The sequence below is a fragment of the Scyliorhinus canicula genome, chromosome 15 (assembly GCF_902713615.1).
Source record: "Scyliorhinus canicula chromosome 15, sScyCan1.1, whole genome shotgun sequence".
NCBI lineage: Eukaryota > Metazoa > Chordata > Chondrichthyes > Carcharhiniformes > Scyliorhinidae > Scyliorhinus > Scyliorhinus canicula.
The window spans coordinates 65,899,922-65,925,648 of NC_052160.1; the positions used below are offsets into that span (position 1 = coordinate 65,899,922).

At 48.8% G+C, this 25,727-nt stretch overlaps 1 protein-coding gene across 4 annotated transcripts in view; it reads left to right on the plus strand.

The window, feature by feature from the left end:
• The window catches only part of si:dkey-26i13.8 (kinesin-like protein KIF19), a 243,236-nt gene that overhangs the window by 32,724 nt on the left and 184,785 nt on the right, over positions 1–25,727 (plus strand). The gene's annotated exons all lie outside the window — the stretch shown is intronic.

Genomic DNA, 25,727 nt, shown 5'->3' on the forward strand with positions numbered 1-25,727 from the left:
GCAACTCTTGGCTGTCAACAGCTCATTGCCCTCAAAGGCCAACAGGTTTCGGGAAGACTTTACAGAGCTGCTTTACAGAGCTGCTCGGGATGGGCCACTGTACCTCTGTCCCGACCTACTTTGGAAAGACACGTTTATGAAGGAGGAGGTAGGTGATGGTCTCTTTTCCATCGCAGACACCACAATTGCAGCATGTGGAGAGGGTGAGCCTCGGGTAAATCTTCCGATACCGCTCGCTGCGGGAATCGTCGTGGGCAGGACGGAAAATATGACAGACCATTTAAAGGTCCATTGACCTTGGGTGGAAATTTCCGACCTTGGGGCGGACATGATCGGAAACCCCATCCTCCGAGTGGGGTTGTCGAGATGCCTTTTGAATGCCGTTAATATGGAAGCAGATACATTAACGGCGTTCAAAAGGCATCTCAACAAACACATGGATAGGATAGGTATAGAGGGATACGGCACTAGGAAGTGCTGAGGGTTTTGGCCAAGGGTGGTAACATGACGGGTACAGTCTTGGAGGGCCGAAGGGCCTGTTTCTGTGCTGTATTGTTCTTTGTACCATGCAACAGGATCCACCAACTTTTCCCACAGAGCCTCGAGTATTCGGTGTGTGCACAGCTGCCGGCTGGACTTGTGGTCAAAGGTGTACTGTATAAGCCTTTCCATGCAAGGCAGACAATGTCCAACTGGCTGGTGCGTTCCACATAAAATTATTAAAGTACTAAATGCTCCACACTTTTGAACTTGCATTTCTCATTCAACAGTAACTTGGACAGGACCTAATGGTTGGAACAAATGTGATTGCATTTAAATGACCTATATGGTTCAAGATTAGGCAATTAATTGTAATAAAGTTAAGTAAAAATTATCAACTTTTTCCACAGATCATTTAATCACTATGCAAATATAGCTACCTTTATTGAAAGTTAAGATGCAAAAAGTACCGTTCTATCACAAATACCGAGAAGTATAATAAGTATATCATTGCACCTATACGGCTGAGCTATTTCTTAATAAACTGCTAACAAAGGTGATACTGTGGTGAAGCTGAGGATAAATGGTGTGTATGAGTTCTAGCTTTTAAAAACATATTCAGCGGCCCAACGCTGTCCATTAACTCATTGAAGAGGCTGATTTTTTTTTCCCATGTCCTGAATTTTCCTACAGCTTTCATTGAGACACTGGTCTCAATATTAATGACTATTTTATGAGATAAAGTCTGTACAGAGACACATTCAGAAAATACTGGACAATCTCAGTAGGTCTGACAGCATCTGTGGAGAGAGAAGGGAGCTAACGTTTCGAACCTGGATGACACTCTGTCAATGCTGTACAGAGACAGCTGGTTGCCTTTGCCTCTCTGCTCCCCTCCCTTTTTCCAGATCTGGAAGGTTGCTTAGTGCAGAAGGAGGATGGGGAATGACAGTGAGCTGGTGTTTAAGTTTGGGAGGCGGTGGAAGCTATCGCGGCTGGGGGTCCAGTGGGCGTGTGGAAAATCCAGACTTCAGTGCAGTACCCAACCACCCATTGTAGCTGAAGCAATGAGGTTGAATCTTCAATGGCCGAGCAAGCCACTCAATGTATCAAACTGTCGCAAAGCCTAAAGCGAATGCAAAATCCTCGAACTCTCTTCCTGACAACACTTTGGGTGTCAGTGGCTTTTTAACTCGGATACCGTATTAGCATATTATTTCTGACTTTCTCAAGCAGGCATTATGATGACCCACAAGGTGTGATTTCAACTCCAGCATTTCAAGGGAAATCCCTAATATGCAATTTGATGGCATTTTGTGTTGGGTGGGAAAATGGAGTGAAAATGGCCAAAGGCAGTGACATCTCCCTGGATGTCCTTCTTGAGGATGGTGTGAGCGCACAGAAGGGTGTAATGTTCCATAGTGATGGGAGGAAGAAGCTAATTATAGAATTTCATAGAATTTACAGTGCAGAAGGAGGCCATTTAGCCCATCGAGTCTGCACCGGCTCTTGGAAAGAGCACCCTACCCAAGGTCAACATCTCCACCCTATTCCCATAACTCAGTAACCCCACCCAACACTAAGGCCAATTTTGGACACTAAGGGCAATTTAGCATGGCCAATCCACCTAACCTGCACATCTTTGGACTGTGGGAGGAAACCGAAGCACCCGGAGGAAGCCCACGCACACACGGGGAGGATGTGCAGACTCCGCACAGACAGTGACCCAAGTCGGAATCGAACCTGGGACCCTGGAGCTGTGAAGCAATTGTGCTATCCACAATGCTACCGTGATGCCCTTAATTAAGAAGATGCAGTTGGATGGAGCAGAGAGGATCAGGAGGGTGGTGCCGCCCTTTTGGATACATTATCGTAAATAACTAAAATTTGGAAAGGTGCGGAAAATGGCATTCACCGACATTTAATGAGCGCATCACACCAACTTTGTTACTCTGACTTCTCAGGCTGATTTCAGTACATCACCCCTCACACCAATTTACCTTATAGGTTGCACCCAACCCTCTCTGCGCACCTCCTCACATCTCTATTTGTCTACCCACCGTTGTGGTTGAAGCAATGAGGTTGAACCATAAATGCCCTCTGAACTTGCCTGGTAGGCCACTCAACATATTAAACTGCTACAAAGTCTGAAAGAATGCAAAATCCTGGAACTCCTTCCCTGATAGCACTTTGGGTCTTCCTATCAAACATGTACTGCAGCCATTCAAGGAGGCAGCTCACCAACCACTTTCTCAAAGGCAATTCGGGATGGACAGTGTTGTCCACTTCCCATGTTCAAAAAAAAAATCTATTGACGCTCAATCCCATCCTTATGCACCCTTGTGCCTGTCCCTCAATAGGTGAACTGGATCCATCAGATGTGCTACTTGACCAGCCCCCCTTCCTGCCTCCCCCCCCCCCCCCCCCCAATCTCCCATACTTGTCCCACTTCCAGTGCATCCCAATATTAAAATCTAGTCTAAATCCTCTGTATTAACTTTGAACAAACCGAAATGGAGATTTCCTTCTGCAAGTGTACTTGCTGGGTTGATCTTTGCCTGTGTAAAATCAGCAGTAAAAGTTGTCGCCTGTAACTGATAGTCTAACTCAAATCAATTGTCCCACCACAAACTAGTAATGCAACCTGGGTGGCACAGAGGTTAGCACTACTGCCTCGCAGCGCCAGGACCCGGGTTCAATTCCGACCTTGGATGACTGTGTGGAGTGTTCACTCTCTCCCCATGTCTGCGTCGGTTTCCCCTCGGTGCTCTGGTTTCCTCCCACAGTCCAAAGACCTGGGTTCAATTCCGACCTTGGATGACTGTTTGTGTGGAGTTTTCACTCTCTCCCCATGTCTGCGTAGGTTTCCCCTCGGTGCTCTGGTTTCCTCCCACAATCCAAAGATGTGCAGGTTGGGGTGGATTGGTTATGCTAAAATTGCCCCTTTGTGTCCAAAGATACGCAGGTTAGGTGGGATTATGGGGGATAGGACAGGGGAGTGGGCCTAGTGGGGTGCTCTTTCAGAGGGTAGGTGCAGACACGATGGGCCAAATGGCTTCCTGCTGCACTACAGGGATTCTATGGACTTTCTACTCCATGTGACTTCCTCCAACAAAGCACTCAATCCTTGTTAATTATGTAATTGGGAAAGTTGTGGATTTTATATATTTTAATAAGCTCAGCACAAGTGTCCGCAGTAGTTTGGTGCCCCTCAAATGAAGGAGTAATTGTTCCTTACATTCTACTTTTGAATTACAAGCCATGTAAGTAAACCTGAAAAATTCCAAACCTTTGCCATTACATCTGTAGATTTATTTAATGCGTTTCACCTGTCAGCTTGGCTCAACTTTGAATCAAAAGGTTGTGGGTTCAAGTCCTCAGACTCCTACATTGTCAGAGGTGCTCACCTTCAGATGGGATCATTAAACCATTCAGGAGGACGTAAACAAAAAATAGCCTTTGACACTATTTGAAGAAGAGGTCTGCACATTTGGACTGCAGCGGTTCAAGAAGGCAGCACGCCACTACCTTCTCAAAGATACCTCGGGATAGGCCTCTCCATTGATGCTCACAATCCATGAAAGAAGCCAAAACCAGATTGCGTGGTTGTTCATTCTTTTACTCTTATTCATGAAAATCTACTGCCCTGCAGTGAATTCAAAACATCATGAATTGTTAATTAAACACGTTGAGTCATCCTGAGGCTGTGATATGAAACTATAAATACGAGTTCCTCTTATTTAGAGAGCACCCATCTTACATTTGCTTCAAACCCCACATTAGCACAGCTTTACTAGATTAAAAGTCCATGTGAACACTCTGGAACTGTTTCTGGTGGTGAGACTTCCCGGATACGGCTGGCACCAAGTAAATTGTTGGAACCTGTCCATTGGGCCTAGATAAATCGTATTTTAATTAGGCCTCCTAATGGTTGGGCCCGACTCAATGAAAGCTGATGTACAACCCCCTGGAGTATAAAATCCATGATTCATGTTAAACCCAATAAAGAGTCAAACATGGCTTCATGCCAAACAATGCTGAGAGATGGTGCCATTCTCTTTACCACATTGCAGGCTGCAGGTTCCATCCCTTTGCAAAGAAAGCATTCCTGGTTTTTGATTCATTGCTCTTGCATTATACACGGTTGTGTTTATATTTGGTTAACTGCCTATAATTAAGCCTGTTAAATTAACGTTTCGTGTTAAAATCACACTGTGCGATATAAATGAGTTAACATATTAGCTATTTTCCGTGTTTATTCTAATATGATCAGCACAATTTCAACATGTGTGTTTTATTTTTGACCCCAAAATAGCACATATTTGTTCACAACTGAGTTCACCTGGTTTATTCATCCAAATTCCCAGAGGAAAAAAAAATGAAATATATAACTGTAGTACATCCAAAACTACATTTGTCACAATCAACAGATGGAAAATTAGGGTAAATTTGAATTACGTGACATGTAAGAATTTATAAAGCAAGATGTAAACTATTTTGGTTGGGTCATATTCTGCCTGTTTGCAAAGTGCAGAATGACGTTTTAATGAATAACACAACGTTTCTCCTCAGTGTCTGTGCGGCATAGACGGCTGCTTTCCTTGTTGATTGAGCTCTTAACTTCTCAGCACTTATGTAATTTGAATGCAAAAAAATGAGTATCTGCACGTAGATAACCACTGTGTCCCCTGTTTGGCAATGTTAGTATCTCATGTTGGCCTTCCCACTTGGGACAAGAAAAAAGACGGATGCTGTTCACTCTATTCCACTCGAATCACTTTTACGGTTGAATAATCATTAAAGTAATCGTGATGAATGATATAGAACCGCCTGCAAACTGGCCACTCTTGCCTTCCCGGCTGAATGTTGGGCTGCCTATTTGCTGATTTTTCACTAGAATAGTCACCTTTTAAGAAAACTGAGGTCAGGTTTATGGTTGACATGAAGAATTACTTGACATTTGATTACTGGGTACCAACCCATTGCCCTCGTTGTGGCATTAGCCTCAGCTCCTTAGCCAAATATCTGGTAGCACAGTGGTTAGCTCTGTTGCTTCACAGCTCCAGGGCCCCAAGTTCGATTCCCAGTTTATGTCACAGTCTGTGCGGAGCCTGCACGTTCTCCCTGTGTCTGTGTGGGTTTCCTCCAAATAGTCCGATTTACTCCCACAAGTTCCGAAAGACGTGCTTTGGTGAATTGGACATTCTGAATTCTACCTCCGTGTACCAGAACAGATGCCGGAATGTGGTGACTAGGGGCTTTTCACAGTAACTTCATTGCAGTGTTAATGTAAGCCTACTTGTGACAATAATAAAGATGATTATTATTATATTATAATCACATCTATCCATTCAGACAGATGTAAAAGATCTAATTCAAGGAACAAAAAGAGAGTTGTCCATGGGATGTTGCCCAATATTTATTCCCTGCTCCTTACTGATTGACCCACACAGGTACCTCCAGCATCTCGTTCCTTCCTGTGTTTGGGCCGCACATAGTCCCGTTTTGTACACTGGGGAACTCTGCTCGCCAGTACTCCCCAGTGTAACGAGAGGCCCCCAAAGCGCCCCCCCCCCCCCTCTCCATTCAGGCAGGGCTCTCTAGCCCGATCGGCCGTGCGAAAAATGCCAGCTTGGCACCTTGGCATTTCCAGGCTATCATCCATAAGGCAGTGCCAGGATGCCAGGGTGGCATTGCCAGGGTGCCTATGTGACACCAGCAGTGCCAGGGCACCTCCCAGCCCAGAGGGCATTCCCCTGAGGGTCTCCTGGAAGATCCCCATGAATGCCGTTCCATCTGGTCCCTGTTTGTGGTGACCAGTGTTGAACAGCGCTCGCCCGAGTTCCCCAAGGCGAAGGAGATGAATTCCAACATGCAATCTCTAATATGCAGATTTGCCAAAAAGTGACCCCGCCCACAATGGGCAGGATTTACATCGCAATATCTCGTGAGATCGACGTGGATCCTGCGAGACGCTGTGAGCCGGGTAGATCCTGGGAGCGGAGTCTCTCCAGGCTTTTATTGGCCACGTGCGCTGCGGCAAGCTGCTTTTCTGCCACAGCGTGGCGATTGGATCGTGCTCAGTGATTCAGTAAAAGTCGCAAACAGATATCGAGAAAATGTGAGAGGAAGATGAACAGGGTGAATTAGAGAGTGAGTGGCAGCACGGTAGCATTGTGGATAGCACAATCGCTTCACAGCTCCAGGGTCCCAGGTTCGATTCCGGCTTGGGTCACTGTCTGTGCGGAGTCTGCACATCCTCCCCGTGTTTGCGTGGGTTTCCTCCGGGTGCTCCGGTTTCCTCCCACGGTCCAAAGATGTGCAGGTTAGGTGGATTGGCCATGATAAATTGCCCTTAGTGTCCAAAATTGCCCTTAGTGTTGGGTGGGGTTACTGGGTTATGGGGATAGGGTGGAGTTGTTGACCTTGGGTAGGGTGCTCTTTCCAAGAGCCGGTGCAGACTCGATGGGCTGAATGGCCTCCTTCGGCACTGTAAATTCTATGATAAGCTGAAGGGAGAGAAAGATGATTTAATCTGTCTGCAAACAATGTCATGGGAGACCACTTAGTGAGTGGAAATGCTTTAGTGTTAGAGAATTAGGAGAATCCCAAAATCACCTGTCATTCAGTTGTACCAAATCTACCTAGGTTACTTTTCAATAGAATTGCTCGAATTGAGTGACTAACGTGTAGTCTGACACCTCGCCTCGCTCCAAGGGGCTGTGCGAGGCAACCTAAAGCACTGAAATGGGATGTGGGAATTCGCCAGATTGGAGCCAAATTCCTGACAGACTCACAATTTTGTCGGTTCTAAACTCCCACTGAACTGTACCTCACGTTCATCCAGGTAAAATTTCTCCCTTGTGGTAGGCTATATTAGGGATATCGCGGTACCAAGGTGGGATGTACCTTATACTGTAGTATGAGTGGTAGAACCTGCCTGCTGGTTCCGCCCAGCAGGCGGAGCATAAGAGTCTGTGTTTCACCCACAGCAGTCATTCTGTACCGGAGCTGCTTGTTCATTAAAGCCTTCAATTGGACTACAATCTTGCTTCAGTAGTGATTGATCGTGCATCAATTTAATGAATTGAAGAATGGCTGCTCTCCGCATCAAGCCAGAGTGTCTACAAATCAACACCCACACGGCAAATGCAGCAGCAACTTTTAAACATTGGCTGGCATGTTTCAACGGGTACATCAGGACGGCCCCGACTACCCCCACGGAGGAACAGAAAATGCAAGTCCTCCACTCAAGGGTGAGCCCAGAAATCTACACGCTTATCGAAGACGCGGACGGTTTCGAGGATGCAATGACTTTGTTAAAAGAGCACTACGTCCGCACTGTGAATCAGGTATACGCTCGACATCTTTTAGCTCCAGACGGCAGATCCCAGGGGAATCACCGAACAATTTTTACCGCGAATTGTTAGGTAGAAACTGTAACTGTCCACAAGTCTCAGCCATTGACCACACCAAACTCTTAATACGTGATGCTTTTGTTGTGGGCATGCTGTCCTCTAAAATCTGCCAGCGACTGCTGGAAAACGACATGCTAGGGCTTAAAGAGGCATGGAAACTTGCGCACTCCCTAGATGTAGCCTCCCGCAACGCCCAGGCCTACGTTCCCGACCACGTGGTACCCACATGGATAGGGTGGATCCCACCCGCGGCCGATTCCAAAGCACCCCTAAATTCCCCTCAAGCTTGTGCAGTGCGGCATCCAGGAAACCCCGGGGAGGGGGGCGATGCTATTTTTGCGGGCAAAACAAACACCCCCGGCAACGCTGCCCGTCCTGATCCGCAATCTGCAAGGGCTGCGGGAAGAAGGGGCACCTCATGGCAGTATGCCAGGCCCGGCCGGCCACCACTGTCTCCACAGGCAAACTGGGCCCGCTGCCATTCCTCTCCTCACAGGCCATGTGTGATTCATGGGGGCAGCCATCTTGGATGACATCTCAGGACCCCGACTCGGCTGGCCATGTATCGCCTGATGAGATCTCCCAGCCGGCCATGTGCGATTCATGGGGCAGCCATCTTGGATGACATCTCAGGACCCCGACTCGGCTGGCCATGTATCGCCTGATGAGATCTCCCAGTCGGCCATGTGCGATTCATGGGGGCAGTCATCTTGGATGACGTCTCAGGACCCGGACTCGGGTGGCCGTGTGTCGCCCGGCGAGATCTTTCAGCTTCTGCCACAACTTGCATCAGTCTCGGCCCCGAACGCTGTCAACCGCTACGATGTCGGTACTCTTCAACGGGCACAAGACATCCTGCTTGATCGACTCTGGGAGCACGGAGAGCTTCATCCATCCCAATATGGTAAGACACTGCTCCCTCGCTGTACACCCGAGTAAACAAAAGATCTCCCTGGCCTTTGGGTCCCACTCTGTGGAGATCCGGGGGTACTGCATAGCCAACCTCACGGTCCAGAGTTCAATAACTTCCGACTCTATGTCCTCCCCCATCTCTGCGCTGCCACACTCCTGGGACTGGTTTCCAGTGTAACCTGCAAAGTTTCATGTTCAAATTTGGCGGCCCCATTCTCCCCCCCCCCCCCCGCCCTCACTGTCTGCGGCCTTGCAACCCTCAATGTCGACCCGCCTTCCCTGTTTGCAAACCTTCCCCCCCGATTGCAAACACGGCGCCACCAGGAGCAGACGGTGCAGTGCCCAGGACCGGACCTTCATTCGGTCGGAAGTCCAACAGTTACTAAAGGAAGGCATTATCGAGGCCAGCAACAGCCCCTGGAGAGCTCAAGTGGTGGTTGTAAAGACCGGGGAGAAGCATAGGATGGTCATCGATTATAGTCAGACCATCAACAGGTACACGCAGCTCGACACGTACACTCTCCCCCGGATATCTGAAATGGTCAACCAGATAGCGCAATACAAGGTTTTCTCCACAGTAGACCTTAAATCAGCCAACCACCAGCTCCCCATTCGCCCGGACGACCGCAAGTACACTGCATTCGAAGCAGATGGGCGGCTCTACCACTTTCTAAGGGTTCCATTTGGTGTCACAAATGGGGTCTCAGTCTTCCAATGGGAGATGGACTGAATGGTTGACCAATACGTTCCCGTACCTCGACAATGTTAGCATCTGCGGCCACGACCAGCAGGACCACGACACCAACCACAAATTCCTCCACACTTCAAAAATCCTTAACTTAACCTATAACTTTTTTTAAAAAATAAATTTAGATTAGCCAATTATTTTTTCCAATTAAGGGGCAATTTAGCGTGGCCAATCCACCTACTCTGCACATTTTTGGGTTGTGGGGGCGAAAACCACGCAGACACGGGGAGAACGTGCAAACTCCACACGGACAGTGACCCAGAGCCGGGATCGAACCTGGGACCTCAGCGCCGTGAGGCGGTTGTGCTAACCACTAGGCCACCGTGCTGCCCCAACGTAACCTATAACAAGAACAAATGCGTGTTTAGCACCGATCGCCTAGCCATCCTCGGCTACGTGGTGCATGATGGAGTCATAGGCCCGGATCCCGAACGCATGCGCCCCCTCATGGAGTTCACCCTCCCCCACTGCCCCAAGGCCCTGAAACATTGCCTGGGCTTCTTTTCTTATTACGCTCAATGGGTCCCCAATTATGCGAACAAGGCCCGCCCACTAATCCAGTCCACGGTTTTTCACCTATCGGCAGAGGCCCACCAGGCTTTCAGTCGCATCAAAGAAGACATCGCCAGGGCAACGATGCACGCAATCGATGAGTCCCTCCCCTTTCAGGTCGAGAGCGACGCATCAGACGTAGCTCTGGCTGCCACCCTCAATCAGGCGGGTAGACCCGTGGCCTTCTTTTCACGCACCCTCCACGGCTCAGAAATCCGCCATTCCTCCGTCAAGAAGGAGGCCCAAGCCATCGTCGAAGCTGTGCGGCATTGGAGGCATTACCTGTCCGGCAGGAGATTCACTCTCCTCACTGACCAACGGTTGGTAGCCTTCATGTTTGACAATGCACAGCGGGGCAAAATTAAGAATGATAAGATCTTATGGTGGAGGATCGAGCTCTCCACCTATAATTATGAGATCTTGTATCGTCCTGGGAAGCTCAACGAGCCTCCTGATGCCCTGTTCCGCGGCACTTGTGCCAGTGTACAAATAGACCGACTCCAGACCCTCCACGACAACCTCTGCCACCCGGTGGTCACCCGGTTCTTCCACTTTGTTTAAACCCACAAACTGCCCTACTCCGTCGAGGAGGTCAAGGCCGTAACCGGAAACTGCCAAATTTGCACGGAGTGCAAGCCGCATTTCTACAGGCCAGAGAAAGCGCACCTGGTGAAGGCTTCCCTTTGAACGCCTCAGCGTGGATTTCAAAGGGCCCCTTCCCTCCACCGACCGCAACACGTATTTCTTAAACGTGATTGATGAGTACTCCCGGTTCCCTTTTGCCATCCCCTGTCCCGACATGACAGCTGCCACCGTCATTAAACCCTCCACAGCATCTTTACCCTGTTCGGTTTCCCCGCCTACATCCATAGCGACAGGGGGTCCTCCTTCATGAGTGACGAGCTGCGTCAATTCCTGTTCAACAAGGGCATTGCCTCAAGCAGGACGTCCAGTTACAACCCCCGGGATAACGGACAGGTAGAGAGGGAGAACAGGACAGTCTGGAAGGCCGTGCTACTGGCCCTATGGTACAAGAATCTCCCAGTCTCCCACTGGCAGGAGGTCCTCCCCGATGCACTTCACTCCATCCGATCACTACTGTGCACTACTACCAACGAAGCACCTCATGAACGTCTCCTTGCCTTCGCTAGGAAGTCCTCCTCGGGGACCTTGCTCCCAACATGGCTGGCAGCCGCTGGACCCGTCCTACTCCGCAAACACGTGCGGGCCCACAAGTCGGACCCACTGGTCGAGAGGGTACATCTCCTCCATGCTAACCCCCAGTACGCCTATGTGCCGCACCCCGGTGGCTGACAAGACACGGTCTCCCTCCGGTTTCTGGCCCCCGCTGGATCCCCACCCTCACCCCCACAAACCCCAACCATTTTTTCACCGGCGCAGACCACCGCAGCCCCCTTCCCAGGAGGACCCATCCTCCCACTGGCCCCATCCGGATGCGATGAAGCTGAAGACGAGATGCTCCTCGAGCCATTGATGCACGAGCCGACGCCTGCATCACCGCTGGGACTGCGACGATCGCAGAGGACGACCAGGGCCCCCGACCAGCTGAGTTTCATTGTAAAATGAACTTGTAAATAATTGTCTGTAAATATGTGTATTGCATATAAAGGCACCGAAGGGTACCGCTATAACCTCTACCACTGTACAAGCAAGACCACTACCCCCGCCGGACTCTTTTTTTAAACAGGGGGTGAATGTGGTAGGTTATATTAGGGGTATCCCGGGACCTTATACTGTAGTATGAGTTGTAGAACCTGCCTGCTGGTTCCACCCAGCAGGTGGAGCATAAGAGTCTGTGTTTCACCCACAGCAGTCATTCTGTACCGGAGCTGCTGGGGTAACTACTTGTTCACTAAAGCCTTCAATTGGACTACAATCTGGCTTCAGTAGTGATTGATCGTGCATCATCCCCATAATCTCTTTTTTTCTCGTGGTATTGTAAACACGGTCTTTGACAAGCATAATGTGGACACTTGAGATTCGCCCATCCCATTCCCGCAATATGGAAACTGATCGGCGAACAGCGAAACAAAGCCAGTGCACATGGAAAACCAGTGGGTACTGATCAAATACGTATTAGACATTAAAAAAAAAGAATGTGAGGCAGCACGGTTACCAATTTTACCAATTAGAATTTACGGTGCAGAAGGAGGCCATTCGGCCTATCGAGTCTTCTGTACCGGCTCTTTGAAAGAGCACCCTATCCAAGCCCACACCTCCACCCTATCTCCGTAACCCAGTAACCCCACCCAACACTAAGGGCAATTTTGGACACGAAGGGCAATTTAGCATGGCCAATCCGCCTAACCTGCACATCTTTGGACTGCGGGAGGAAACCGGAGCACCCGGAGGAAACCCACGGAAACCTGTGCAGACTCCGCACAGACAGTGACCCAAGGCGGGAATCAAACCTGGGACCCTGGCTGTGAAGCAGTTGTGCTCACCACCATACTACCGTCCACATTGCTGCTTCACGGCGCCGAGATCCCAGGTTCGATCCCGGCCGTAGGTCACTGTCTGTGGGGAGTTTGCGTGGGTCTCACCCCCACAACCCAAAGATGTGCAGGTTAGGTGATTTGGCCACGCTAAATTGCCCCTTATTGGAAAAATGAATTGGGTACTCTAAATTTATAAAAAGAAAGATGTTCTGGAAATACTCTGCCAGCATCTTCAAAACGTTCAGTCCTGAAACAATCAGAGTTGTTAACTCTGTTTCTTTCTCCACAGCTGCTGCCAGACCTGTTGAGCTTTTCCAGCATTTTCTGCTTTCATTTCTGATTTCCAGCATCCGCAGAATTTTGCTTTAAATCTTAAGACGTCTCAAGTCAAAGTAGTTCATTTTCCATCTCGCACGCAAATGATGATCTTAATCAATTGGTCGATTAGAGAAGACCTCAAACATCTGGATTTTCTCCATGAAGAATGATTCAATTCTTCATTAATAGAATATAGAATCTCTACAGTGCAGAAGGAGGCCATTTGGCCCATCGAGTCTGCACCGACCCTCCGAAAGAGCACCCCACCCAGGCCTACTCCCCATCCCCGTACCAGCCTCCCACAGGCGCCGGAATGTGGCGACTAGGGGCTTTTCACAGTAACTTCATTTGAAGCCTACTTGTGACAATAAGCGATTTTCATTTAATTTCATTTCATAACCCCAACTAACCTTTTGGACACTAAAGGGCAATTTACCGTAATCAATCCACCTAACCTGCACATCTTTGGACTGTGGGAGGAAACTGGAGCAGCATGAGGAAACCCACACAGGCACGGGGAGAATGTGCAAACTCCACACAGACAGTCACCCAAGGCCAGATTAGAACTTTGGGTCCCTGGAGCTGTGAGGCAGCAATGTCAACCACTGTGCCACAGTGCCGCTTGTCGACTAACCGTCACGTCAAATCTTGGCAAGTGGGCTAGAAAATCAGTTCTCTAATTTGTTTTTTCCAGAATTGAAATCTGATATAAATGATTTAAAGATCCTAAGATATCAACTAAACAAACTTGATCTGATAGCTGATGAACGGACAGTCCCAGCAACGAAAGTTTGCCAATCTCCTTTGAAACTGGCAGCTGTCTTTTTATAGTATTTCTGTGCACTTGCTCTCCTCTGAAAAGTAAATGAATGATTTAAGAATGTAGCTAACTGGAACCCATTTAAAATTCCATATTTTGGTTTGTCTAACGTTACACATGAAAAAGAAATAGCATATAAATGTTGCATGAAGGTGATTTTCTTCCTTCATTTGGATGGTCAGTTAATTAGAATTAGCTATGTTCGAATGGAAGGAGTTATGCAGTAAGGGTATGGGCAACCTCGGCTAGTGTGTGGGCTGCATGAGTGACCCTCTTTCATCACAGTGGGCCGCAAGATTGAAATCGGGACATCCGCTTGTGGCTATGCCTGGGTAGGTCAGCAGCTCCCGCCGATAACGGACTTTTGGACCCTATTAAGGAGCCTCAGTGGCATTTGCTCGACGATTCCCGGTGTGGGAAGGTAGCAGTGAGGGTCCCCCAGCACTGTATAGAGTGGACCAGGAGCCGAGCTGTCAAAAAAGTGGCTTTAGAGCAGAGAGGAGAACGGGCGCGAGAAAACAAGATGGCAGCAGGCGGGGACCAGGCAGCGTGGGCGCAGTGGTCTCGGGAGCAGCAGGAGTTCTTAAAAAACTGCTTTGCTGACTTGGAGGCGGAGCTGCTGGCCCCTATGAAGGCGTCGATTGAAAGGTTGGTGGAGACCCAGAAGATGCAGGGGACGGCGATTAAGGAGGTGCAGCAGAAGGTCTCTGACAACGAGGACGAGATTCTAGGCCTGGCGGTTAAAGTAGAAACGCATGAGGCGCTTCACAAAAAATGGCAGGAGAAGCTGGAGGACCTCGTGAACAGGTCGAGGAGGCAGAACCTGCGGATTCTGGGTCTCCCTAAAGGTGTGGAGGGGTCGGATGCCAGGGCGTATGTGACCACGATGCTGAGCACGCTGATGGGTGTGGGGGCCTTCCCGAGGCCCCTGGAGCTGGACGGAGCGCAAAGAGTCCTGGCAAGGAGGTCGAGGGCGAACGAACTGCCGAGGACGATGGTGGTGAGGTTTCACCGTTTCACCGATAGGTGGTGTGTCCTGTGATGGGCGAAGAAGGAGCGGAGCAGCAGGTGGGAGAATACCGAGATCTGTATCTACCAGGACTGGAGTGCAGAGCTGGCCAAGAAGCAGGCAGGATTCAACTAGGCTAAGGCGGTCCTCCATGGGAAGAGGGTGAAGTTCGGGCTTTTACAGCCGGCGAGACTGTGGGTCACATCCTAGTACCGACACCACAATTTTGATATGCCAGATGAGGCGTGAACTTTTATCAAAAACGAGAAGCTGGACTTGAATTAATGGTTTGCAGTATGTTATGTGGGATGTTGGTGAGGGAGTAGGGGCAGCAGGGTAGCATGGTGGTTAGCATAAATGCTTCACAGCTCCAGGGTCCCAGGTTCGATTCCCGGCTGGGTCACTGTCTGTGTGGAGTCTGCACGTCCTCCCCCTGTGTGCGTGGGTTCCCTCCGGGTGCTCCGGTTTCCTCCCACAGTCCAAAGATGTGCGGGTTAGGTGGATTGGCCATGCTAAATTGCCCGTAGTGTCCTAATAAAAGTAAGGTTAAGAGGGGGTTGTTGGGTTACGGGTATAGGGTGGATACGTGGGTTTGAGTAGGGTGATCATTGCTCGGCACAACATCGAGGGCCGAAGGGCCTGTTCTGTGCTGTACTGTTCTATGTTCTATGAGTGGGGTTTATTTCTTTTTTTTCCTCGCGTTTTCTTGGGAATGGGTGGGCCCGTAGCCGGAGGCCCTTGAGGACTGGGGTGAGGTCGCAGTTAAAAGGAACTGCGCCATGGGGGCGCGGTCAGCCCAGGCAGTGACCGTGGCTTTTTCCCGAGAAATGGTGGGGGCGGTACCTGAAGCAAGGGGGGCGCGGCACTGTGTTCGATGTCCGCGTTGGTCTATGTGGGATGCAGGGGGGGACTTTCACTACCCCACTTTGAAAGGCAGAAAGTTTAGCGGGGATTTGAGGAAAAGACTTTTCACCCAGAGGGCGGTGGGAGTCTGGAATGTATTCACTGGGTGGGTAGTCGAGGCAGGAAACCTCACAACCTTTAAAAAATACTTGGATGTGAACTTCAACATTGAAGGCTATGGGCCAAGTGCTGGGAAGTGGGATTATTGTAGAATAGAGTAGGTTTTTTTTGTCGGTGCAGGTTTGATGGGCCGAAGGGCCTCTTCTATGCTGTATGATTATATGATTCTTTTCGAGGGAATGATGTACCTATTAATTCAAGTTTTGTTGCTAAGAAACAGATGCCACCAACCATGAACGCATGCTTGAGGAATAAATTGCTCCTCGCTCGAGTAAGGTCTAAAAAGCCCTCTTTGCAGTGTGTCCTAGCAACATGAGTCTTGGAAATATTTCCTTCAGTCAGTAGCAGCCCGTGGGAGAGATATAAGGCTTTTAACAGCACTACTGCAAGACAGCATGAGAACAAGAGAGTTCAATCTTTACCAGAGGATATAAACATATCAAAGGACATTGAGGGCTGGGTTTAAACCTGTCTTTATTTTTACCATAAAAATAAAGTTGCCATAGACTCGCCCCCTTAAAGGTGACAGGTGGTGATTTAACCCAAGGATCACCACACCTCAGGCAAGGGGCAAGGTTGAGAAGGTGAGGTCTTCATCATGAATAACCTCAGCTGGTACGGGAATTGAACCTGTGCTATGGACCTCACTCTGCATCATGAACCAACTGTCCAGTCAACTGAGCTAAATCAACCCCGTTTTGGTTGGCCTGTCGAATCTCCCACGGTGGAACCTACCATGACTGGACTGGAAAGCCCCAGTCTAGGTTATTCAGATTGGCCAATTCTTTCCCCATCTAACACTATCACTTTGGGCCTGAACAGCATTGTGAAATCAACCAAAGGTTCCCCCTCCCTAACCTGGAGAGTGTGGTACAGTGGTTAGCACTGCTGCCTCACAGCACCAGGGACCTGGGTTCAATTCCGGCCTTCTCATTCCAAACTATGGTTGGGTTTTTTTTTGTTCAGTTCTGAAACCTGGCCAGAATTGTGGATATTAGGGGTCAATTGTGAACTTCCATCTAAATGGAGGGCTGAGAGTTTATACTTAGACAAAGTGGCCATTGAATCTGATATTGTGACCGTGAATCCCGTATTTTTTTAACTCCTGTTTCTATTCATCTCCCCTAAAGAAAGCATAAAAAATGACTCAGTGTCTGTAAATAACTAATTGGGACTTGCAGCCATGCTGTACATTATTCACAGTGTTATGGGCCAGAGTTTAGAGAGCCCCAAAGTGCATCATGGAGTTCACCTGACCCACAACTTTTAATAGATTGTGGTTTGGGGAGCACACGGCCCACTCTACAGGTGTGGTACAGCAGAAATGGAAAAGTATTCTTTAAAGCAAAGCAATGTTTATTCTATGAACTCAAGTTAACCTTTTTAAAACATACAGTGAACATCTTGGCAACCATCAATTCAAATACAACCCCCAAAGAATACAACACTAAGTAACTTCCCAAACAACATCCAGAAGACAAAAGAAACACCTTTTAACAGAAGCACATTAGGTTTACATTCACTACTGAGAACAATTATAATTCTGAATTCACCAAATGATCTAAAGATAGTCATTTCATGGCAGAGAGATCAACAGTACACCTGCTTTGTCTGGCTTCATCTCCAACACTGAAAACGAAACTAAAACACACCCTGCAGCAAACAGCCTAAAACAAAAGTAAAAAGCTGACAGACAGCCCAGCTCCACCCACACTCTGACATCACTGATAAACACCCATTTCTTAAAGGTACATTTCTTAAACACCCATTTCTTTTTTTTAACAAACAATTTTAGAGAGGTATTTTTTGGCATTGTAAACAGTTACAGATTACAGAAATATGCATACATCAACGAAAAAACAAAATTTCAACCAGACTAGAATGCACATGCGAGCTCCTCACCCACCAACATTACCCGCCTATTTATCCCTCCTACTCTACTCTTTTTTAAAAAATGTTTTTATTCCAAATTTTTCAATAATTTTTACAAAACACTACAAAAAAGAGAATAATGCTAAAAGAACAAAGCAATATATCAACAAAAAAAACACTTAACCCTCTATCCAGCTAAGAATTTAACAAACAAAGCAAAACAAAAAGGGGCATCTGTCCCGAACAAATAACATGAAAACAGTGGTCACATACACCCCAGCATCCGACACCTCCGCACCTTCAGGGAGACCCAGAATCTGCAGGTTCTGCCTCCTCGACCTGTTCTCCAGGTCCTCCAGCTTCTCCTGCCATTTTTTGTGAAGCGCCTCGTGCGCTTCTACTTTAACCGCCAGGCCTAGAACCTCGTCCTCGTTGTCAGAGACCTTCTGCTGCACCGCCTTAATCGCCGTCCCCTGCATCTTCTGGGTCTCCACCAATCTTTCAATCGATGCCTTCATAGGGGCTAGCATCTCCGCCTCCAAGTCAGCAAAGCAGTTTTTTAAGAACTCCTGCTCCCGAGACTACTGGGCCCACGCTGCCTGGTCCCTGCCCGCCGCCATCTTGCTTGTTCGCGCCCGTTCTCCTCTCTGCTCTAAAGCCACTTTTTTGACCGCTCGGCTCCTGGTCCACTCCATACAGTGCTGGGAGACCCTCACTGCTACCTTCCCACCCTAAGAATCGTCAAACAAATGCTGCTGGGGCTCCTTTAAAGGTCCCAAAAGTCCGTTATCGGCGGGAGCTGCCGACCGTGCGACCTACCCAGGCATAGCAGCAACCGGAAGTCAAAACACCCATTTTCTAAAGCTACTCTTACATGACAACAGGTTCACTAACATTTTACAAACATTTCCGTGACCCTTTTGCAAAATGTTGTATTATTAATCCTTTTTTAATTATAAACAGCGTAAGTGCCTAAATGATGAAATATTTTGGCAGCAACTCAAGTGTAAGAACTCTCTTGATACCTGATTATATTAAAGGGGACTAGCAAGCCTTACAGAGCCCGTGTGGCCCATTTCATTGCAGAGGTCAGTCCTACTGAAGCAGATGAGGGATTATCCTTGGTACAAATCAAATTGGCTGTCCTTGGTACAAATCACTGCTCCCAGAGAATAACTCGGGAAAGCCTGTTTTCTATCTATTGAAAGAATAGGGGGAAATTCACCTGGTGCAGGTGCAAGATTGACCAACTTGTGCATCCTGTTGTGAGGCAGATCTCAAAATCAGTGCCATGCTTAGTTTAGTGAGGGTCACGAAGAATCCAGCACGTGTTTGTTGAGTCAAGCAGAAAGCAACTTTATTTCCAAGCATATGTACACAGGACCACTGTGTACATATGCTGTGTACATATGTACACAGGACTACTGGCTCCCTCTCTAGCCGGTATCACACCGGTCAGCTCTATTACAGCTGTGCTGCTAATGATTGCCTGCCCACCCCACCCCCCACCTCTCCTTGGGGGAGTTCATATTCCTCAAGTACCATGGGGTAACCACTCTCGAGCCTTCCGTGCCTATTTTGTTTGAGAGTCCCACAACACTCCTTAGAAAAGATGGAAGAGTTCTCCAGCCAAGACCTCCTCCCACAAGAGAAATGGTCATTTGAAGATGGTGGCCGGGATTCTCCGACCCCGTGCCGGGTCGGAGAATCCCCGGCAGGACGAGGGAATCGCGCCCCGCCACCTGACGGCGGCTTACCTATTCTCCGTTGCCAATTCTCAGGTGCCCATAGGATTGCCGTCGCACCGGTCGGGAGCCATTAAAAGCTGGAATTCAGCTGAGTCCCGCCGGCGTGGGTTACTCAGGTCCTACACGGCGGGACCTAGAAGATGTGTCTGCGGGGGCCATCCTGGAGGGGGCGGCGGGGGGGATCCGACCTCGGGGGGGGGGGGCCTCCACGGTGGCCTTGCCTGCGATCAGGGCCTACTAATCCGCGGGCGGGCTGGTTCCGTGGGGGCCTATGTTTCTCCGCGCCAGGCCCCTGTAGGGGCCGGAGACGGGGACCCAGGCACATGTGCGGAATCATGGCAGCCACTTGGCGCATGCGCAGAATCATGCAGCACGCATGCGCGGAATCACGCCGGCCGCAGTGCGCATGCGCGGAATCACACTGGCCATAGCGCGCATGCGCGAACTCGCGCCGGCCCTTCCACAGCGGCTGGAGCTGCGGGGATCACTCCAGCGCCGACCTAGCCACCTAGGAAGTGGAGCATTCCTCATTATCGGGTACCATTGACGCCGGAGTGGTTGGCGCCGCTTTTCATGCCAGCCGGTGACTTTTCCCACTGCAAATGACAGTTTAATATTACATTGCTGTGTCTCTTGTCCATGCAAGATGGCTGTGTAAGATGGCTTCCAATTTCCACATGCGCACTGCACACGTGCAAAAATCCAATGATGTTACTGTGCCCAGCCTGCCAGTACCCCCTGCACCATCCTCCTCCTCACACCATCTCTCTCCTCCGGCTCACACCCAGGCTACTGCTCCTCCCCCACAACCCCTCCTCCCTCCTCTGTAAGCCTGATTCCCACTCCGACCATACTTACTGCCTGTGTCCGACTGGGGCACCAGCCCGGAAAACTGACTCCCTTTTTTGTGAGTACAGACCAATCTTCACTTAGGAATTGAAGGATGCTGCCAAAAACACAACTGTGATGATATGAGCAGCACCACTATTGCTCCTGGCAGTGCCTACTCTATCACTCGCAATTAAAAAACGGAGTAAAACACTCAAACTGCGCACACGTGGCATTGTCAACAGGCACAGCCCTATTACATACAGCAGATCCTGCAGGTTAATTGTTCTCATTGACCGGCACACCCCCTTAATCCTCCACTGGTCCATTTGTTTGGGATCATTTGATGACCTGTCGGGGTGCCTTTGATAATTGTAAAAAAGACCTTGATTGCACTTGGAGGTGAAGAAGGAAGACTTCCTGATAGCCCTTGATCTTACCATATATTTTCAAAGTGTCAGGCTGAGACTGAAAACCCACGTGTTGCTCTCCAGCTGCAAAGACCAGGGGCTGGATTCTCCACAGCCCCCTCCCGAAATAGGGTGTGGCGCGGGGGCGGAGAATCAACTTTCCCAACGGAATCGGGCCCGGTGCCGCTCCGGCGATTCTCCGGGCCCCGAATATCCGTGAGTCCGCGAATTACGCCGCGTGGCTGGGGGCCATTGCCACAAGCCCACCCAGCAATTCTCCGCTCCCGACCGGCCGAGTTCCCGCCGGCGTGGAACTAACATGGTCTGGCCGGTCGGAATTCGCGTGTGGCAGCTGCGGACTCAATCTGCGGCCGCCCTGGTGGGGGCGGGGGGATCAGGTACCGGGAGGGGGGGGTCCTTATAGGCTGCTGGGGCACCGATCAGGCCTGTCCGATGCAGGGCCGCACGACCGATGGGGTGGGGGGGGTGGGGGGGCTATATTACTGAGCTGCCTCTATTGTGCGAGCCCGCCATGGCGCTCGGGGTGACCGCTGGAGGCCGCCGCCGGGCGCATGCACAAATCTGCGTGAAGCTCCCCGGGTCCCCGCTGGCCCCCTGCAGATAAGTGAATCAACTTAATTTTTCTCAGGAAACTGGGGAGTGCAACGCCAGCGTTTTTACGCCGGCGTGGGAGAATCCAGCCCCAGATCTTGGGCCTCTGGGTTATAAAAAAACAAGTAGGAAAATTTACGCCTTCACTCTGGCGGGGTGGGGCCTGATCGAGCGACAAGGCAGGTTCCACATAGATCGGGACGTCATCTTTAATGGGCACCCGATCAGAATGGATGATCAACATTACTCTCCTCCCCCCCCCCCCCCCCCCCCCCCACAACCTTCATCACAATCATCAGGGACTATCCCCGCCCACCGTGGAAGTATCATAGGCATTCCCCACTTCCCCCCTTACTGCCCACCCCCCATGCCTGCAAGTTCCCCGGTCAATGGCCTTGGCATCCCCTCCACCACCACACATCGTGGGAAGCAACCCCCCCTCCCCCCAATGTGGCTTGTCAGACGGGCCCACCATGGCACTGACCCTTGGCACAAGTTGACAATGCCCCAATCTGGCAGTCCCAAGGGGCAGTGCCCCGAGCATGTCCCTCTCCCCGCGGGGGCTCTACTTACCTTTTACGGCTGAATCACATCTTCAAATAGCTGTAATCTCGGAGAGGTTTGAATGTTCAGTGAGGGGGATCATATGATGGAGTGGCTGAATAATTACATTGAAATGTATTCAAAGTCATTGGAATTAGCTTCTTGCCCTTTGTGGATGGGGAACCTCTTTTATGACCTCAGGATATTCAAAAGCATCTTAAAGTCCATTTTGAGGGAAATCATCTATTCAAAAAAATGGTACATCTCACATTGGAGCAGTCCCTCAATACGATACTGAAATGTTATCCTAGTACGTTGAGCCGGGTCGGCAAATTATTTACCCAAAAAACCCTTTTTATTAAAAAAATTAAAACATCTTGTGAACAACAAGACGAAAATTCGACATTTTTAAACCAAATTCTGAACAAATTGCCAGGTGTCTCTGGTAGAATGCAGAAGATCAGAAGAGATTGGAGCAAAAATAGGCCATTCAGCCCATCGAACCTGCACCCCCATTCAATATAATATGGCTGACCTGACTGTCCCCATAACCCAAGGCTAACTTGTATAACTTGCATATATAAAATGCATGAATTTTTTTGCCTATGAATTTTCCTGATAAAAGGAAGCTTCGAATAGCACATTCAGAATCATTTATCATTTCAGCTGTTAGAAACAATAATAGCAACAACCATAAAACTGGTAAACCAAACAAAGGCATCTGTAACCATGGTAACTATTCCATTGGAAGAGGTTAATTTTTACTGAGCGTGTTTCATTTAAAGAGTATGTTGAAGTAATCATTTGAAACTTTAAAATGCAGCATAATGATTTGCTTTTTATCTCCACAATAAAAAACATGGCTCTTTACTTGACTTAATTTTTTTATATAAGCGATTTCTCATGTCAACGTGATCCAACTGGGAAAGTTTGGGAACCGTAAACGGTATGTCAAAGAGCCACGTGAAGCTGCAATTTGTAGACATACAGAAGGAGGCCATTTGGCCCATCGGGTCTGCACTGGCCTTTGGAAAGAGCCCCACACCTCCACCCTATCGGCGTAACCGAGTAACCCCACCTATCTTTTTAGACACTAAGGGCAATTTAGCATAGCCAATCCACCTAACCTGCACATATTTGGACTGTGGGAGGAAACCGGAGCACCCGGAGGAAACCCAAACAGACATGGGGAGAACGTGCAGACTCCGCACAGATAGTGACCCAAGGTGGGAATTTAACCTGGGACCCTGGCGCTGTGAAGCAACCGTGCTAACCACTGTGTTACCGTGCTGCCCTGTCCTCATAGGACCCCATACCTACAACATTCTTAGCTAGCGATGAGAGTGCTTTTACTGAACCAAACTCAAACTATTTTTCACAGACAACTCGTAAATGTCTATAGACATCTGGGTTTTTTTGCCATCTGCAGGAGATAGGGAAAGGCAGTATGGATTGGAAAGGGCTGAAGGATAGACTGAGTACATAAGGGCTTGATGGTGTTATCTTGTCCAGAGTACATTAACGTTACAATGCAAAGTCATTTATTGTGTGCGAAATGCTTTAGGGCATTTCTGGAGCGATGTGATAAGACACAATATAATTGCAAGTATTTATCTGCTGCACAGCACTTCTCGGCACACTTAGTATAGAGGTCACCTTTGGGTTATTTGGATTGCCTGCCAGCCACGCAGTATTGTTGATTATAGACCCTGCTTAAAAAAGGCAGAGCATATAGGCAATTTGTATTGTAAAGCATTTGCACAAAATAATTTGGTGGTGGTGTGTTACAGTTCACTCAGAAAATCTGAGTTGCTATGGCAACATACATTTTTACATGCATGTTGTATTCTAGAGCTATGGATAATGATGGTCGAGGCTCCAATTTTCTTTCCATTGCATGGCTGATCAGGAATCTCTCACTGTTAATGCCTTCCACTAGCATGGCCCCTTTAAGGGGAGGGGGGGGGCTCCACAGACCACATGACTAGTTCGAGGCCAATCATGCGGGAGCACACAAACCCCAGCCAATGAGCAGGACTCTGAGCAGTGTGGACCAGGGAGCTGTAGGGTACAGACCTGTGTATAGTGTTCTGTGCCCGTTATCAATCTGCCTTTGCTTTTGATCAATTAAACCCCTTTTGTTGACTACCGGGAGCCTCCAGCATATGCCTCGAGCCATGGCATTGGCAACAAGGTAGAAATTTTGATCACAACCAACAGTCATCATGAATCTAAAGGGGAAGGGAGGCTTAGTGGTGCAGTGGCCAGCACTGCTGCCTATGGCGCTGAGGACCCGGGTTCGAACCCGGCCCTGCATCACTATCTGTGTGGAGTTTGTGACGCTAAGTTGCCCCTTAATTGGAAAAAAATAATTTGGTACTCTGAATTTATATTGAAAAAAAAATGAATCTAAGGGGGACGGAAGGAGCAATTAAGAAAACAGAAGTTCCTGCAAGAGTCGGAATCATTTAAACCATGAGTGGAAATGCCTACCATTGGGAAACTAGACCCATTTGACCAATGGGTTGAATCATGGAGTCAGTACATTGAACAACCATCTTAAGTTAACCAACATAGCTTCCTTGGCCCAACAAGTCCTGGGGTGGGACTTGAACCTGGAGTTTCCAGGCCCAGAGGTCGGGACCTATCTACTCTGCCACAAGACCTCCCATTGCACCTTGAAGAGATTGAGCAGTTTAGGCCTATACTCCCTAGAGTTTAGAAGAATGAGGGGAGATAAACTTAAGGTATATAAGATGATAAAAGGTATGGATAAAGGAGACGTGGAACGGATGCTTCCTCTTGTGGGGCATTCTAGAACGAGAGGTCATAGTCTCAGGATAAGAGGTAGCAAATTTAAAACAGAGTTGAGGGGAAACTACTACTTTCAAAGGGTCATGGATGCTGGGACAGTGAGTAAATTTAAGGAGGAGTTAGGTTTTTAATTAGTAATGCGTTGAAGGGTTACAGAGAACGCGCAGGACGGTGGAGTTGAGGGGATCAACTATGATCGTACTGAATGGTGGAGCAGGTTCAAGAGGCTAAATTGCTTCCTGCTCCTAGTTCTTTTTTTCTAAGAACAATTCTGTCTAATTCCACCATCCAGCTCTTGTAGCCCTGCAGGTAACAGCATCTCAAGTATCAGGGGTTATGGGGAGGAGGCAGGAGAATGTGAATGAGGAGTATATCGGCCATGATCAATTGGCGGGGTAGACTCGATGGGCCCAATGGCATAACTCTGCTCCTGTATAGAATCTCTATAGTGCAGATTGCACCAACCCTTTGAAAGGGCACCCTACCTCGGCCCACTCCGCCATCTTATCTCTGTAACCTACCTAACCTGCACATCCCTGGACAGTAAGGGGTAATTTATCATGGCCAATCCACCTAAATTTTACATCTTTTGGAGGAAACCAGAGCACCTGAGGAAAACCCATGCAGAGATGGGCAGAACGTGCAAAGTCCACACAGGCACCCAAGGCAGGAATTGAACCTGGATCCCTGTGAGGCAGCAGTGCTGACTACTGTGCCACCATGTTGCCCAGATCTTGTGGTATTATGGTCGTTAACCTGATAAAATGTCCCAGGCTTTGGGACCATAAGATTGACACCATAATTGCATTAAGAGGTAGAGAGGTAGTTTTAAAAAAATACATTTTGAGGACCCAATTTTTTTTTTCCCCAATTAAGGGGCAATTTAGCGTGGCTAATCCACCTAACCTGCACATCTTTGGGTTGTGGGGGTGAAACCCACACAGGCACGGGGAGAATGTGCAATCTCCACACGGACAGTGACCCAGGGCCGGGATTTGAACTCGGGGCCTCAGCACTGCCGACCCAGTGCTAACCACTGCGCCACATGCTACCCCAGAGATAGGTTTTTTTAAGGAGTTTTTTTTTTTTACTTTAGAGTACCCAATTCATTTTTTCCAATTAAGGGGCAATTTAGCATGTTCAATCCACCTACCTTGCACA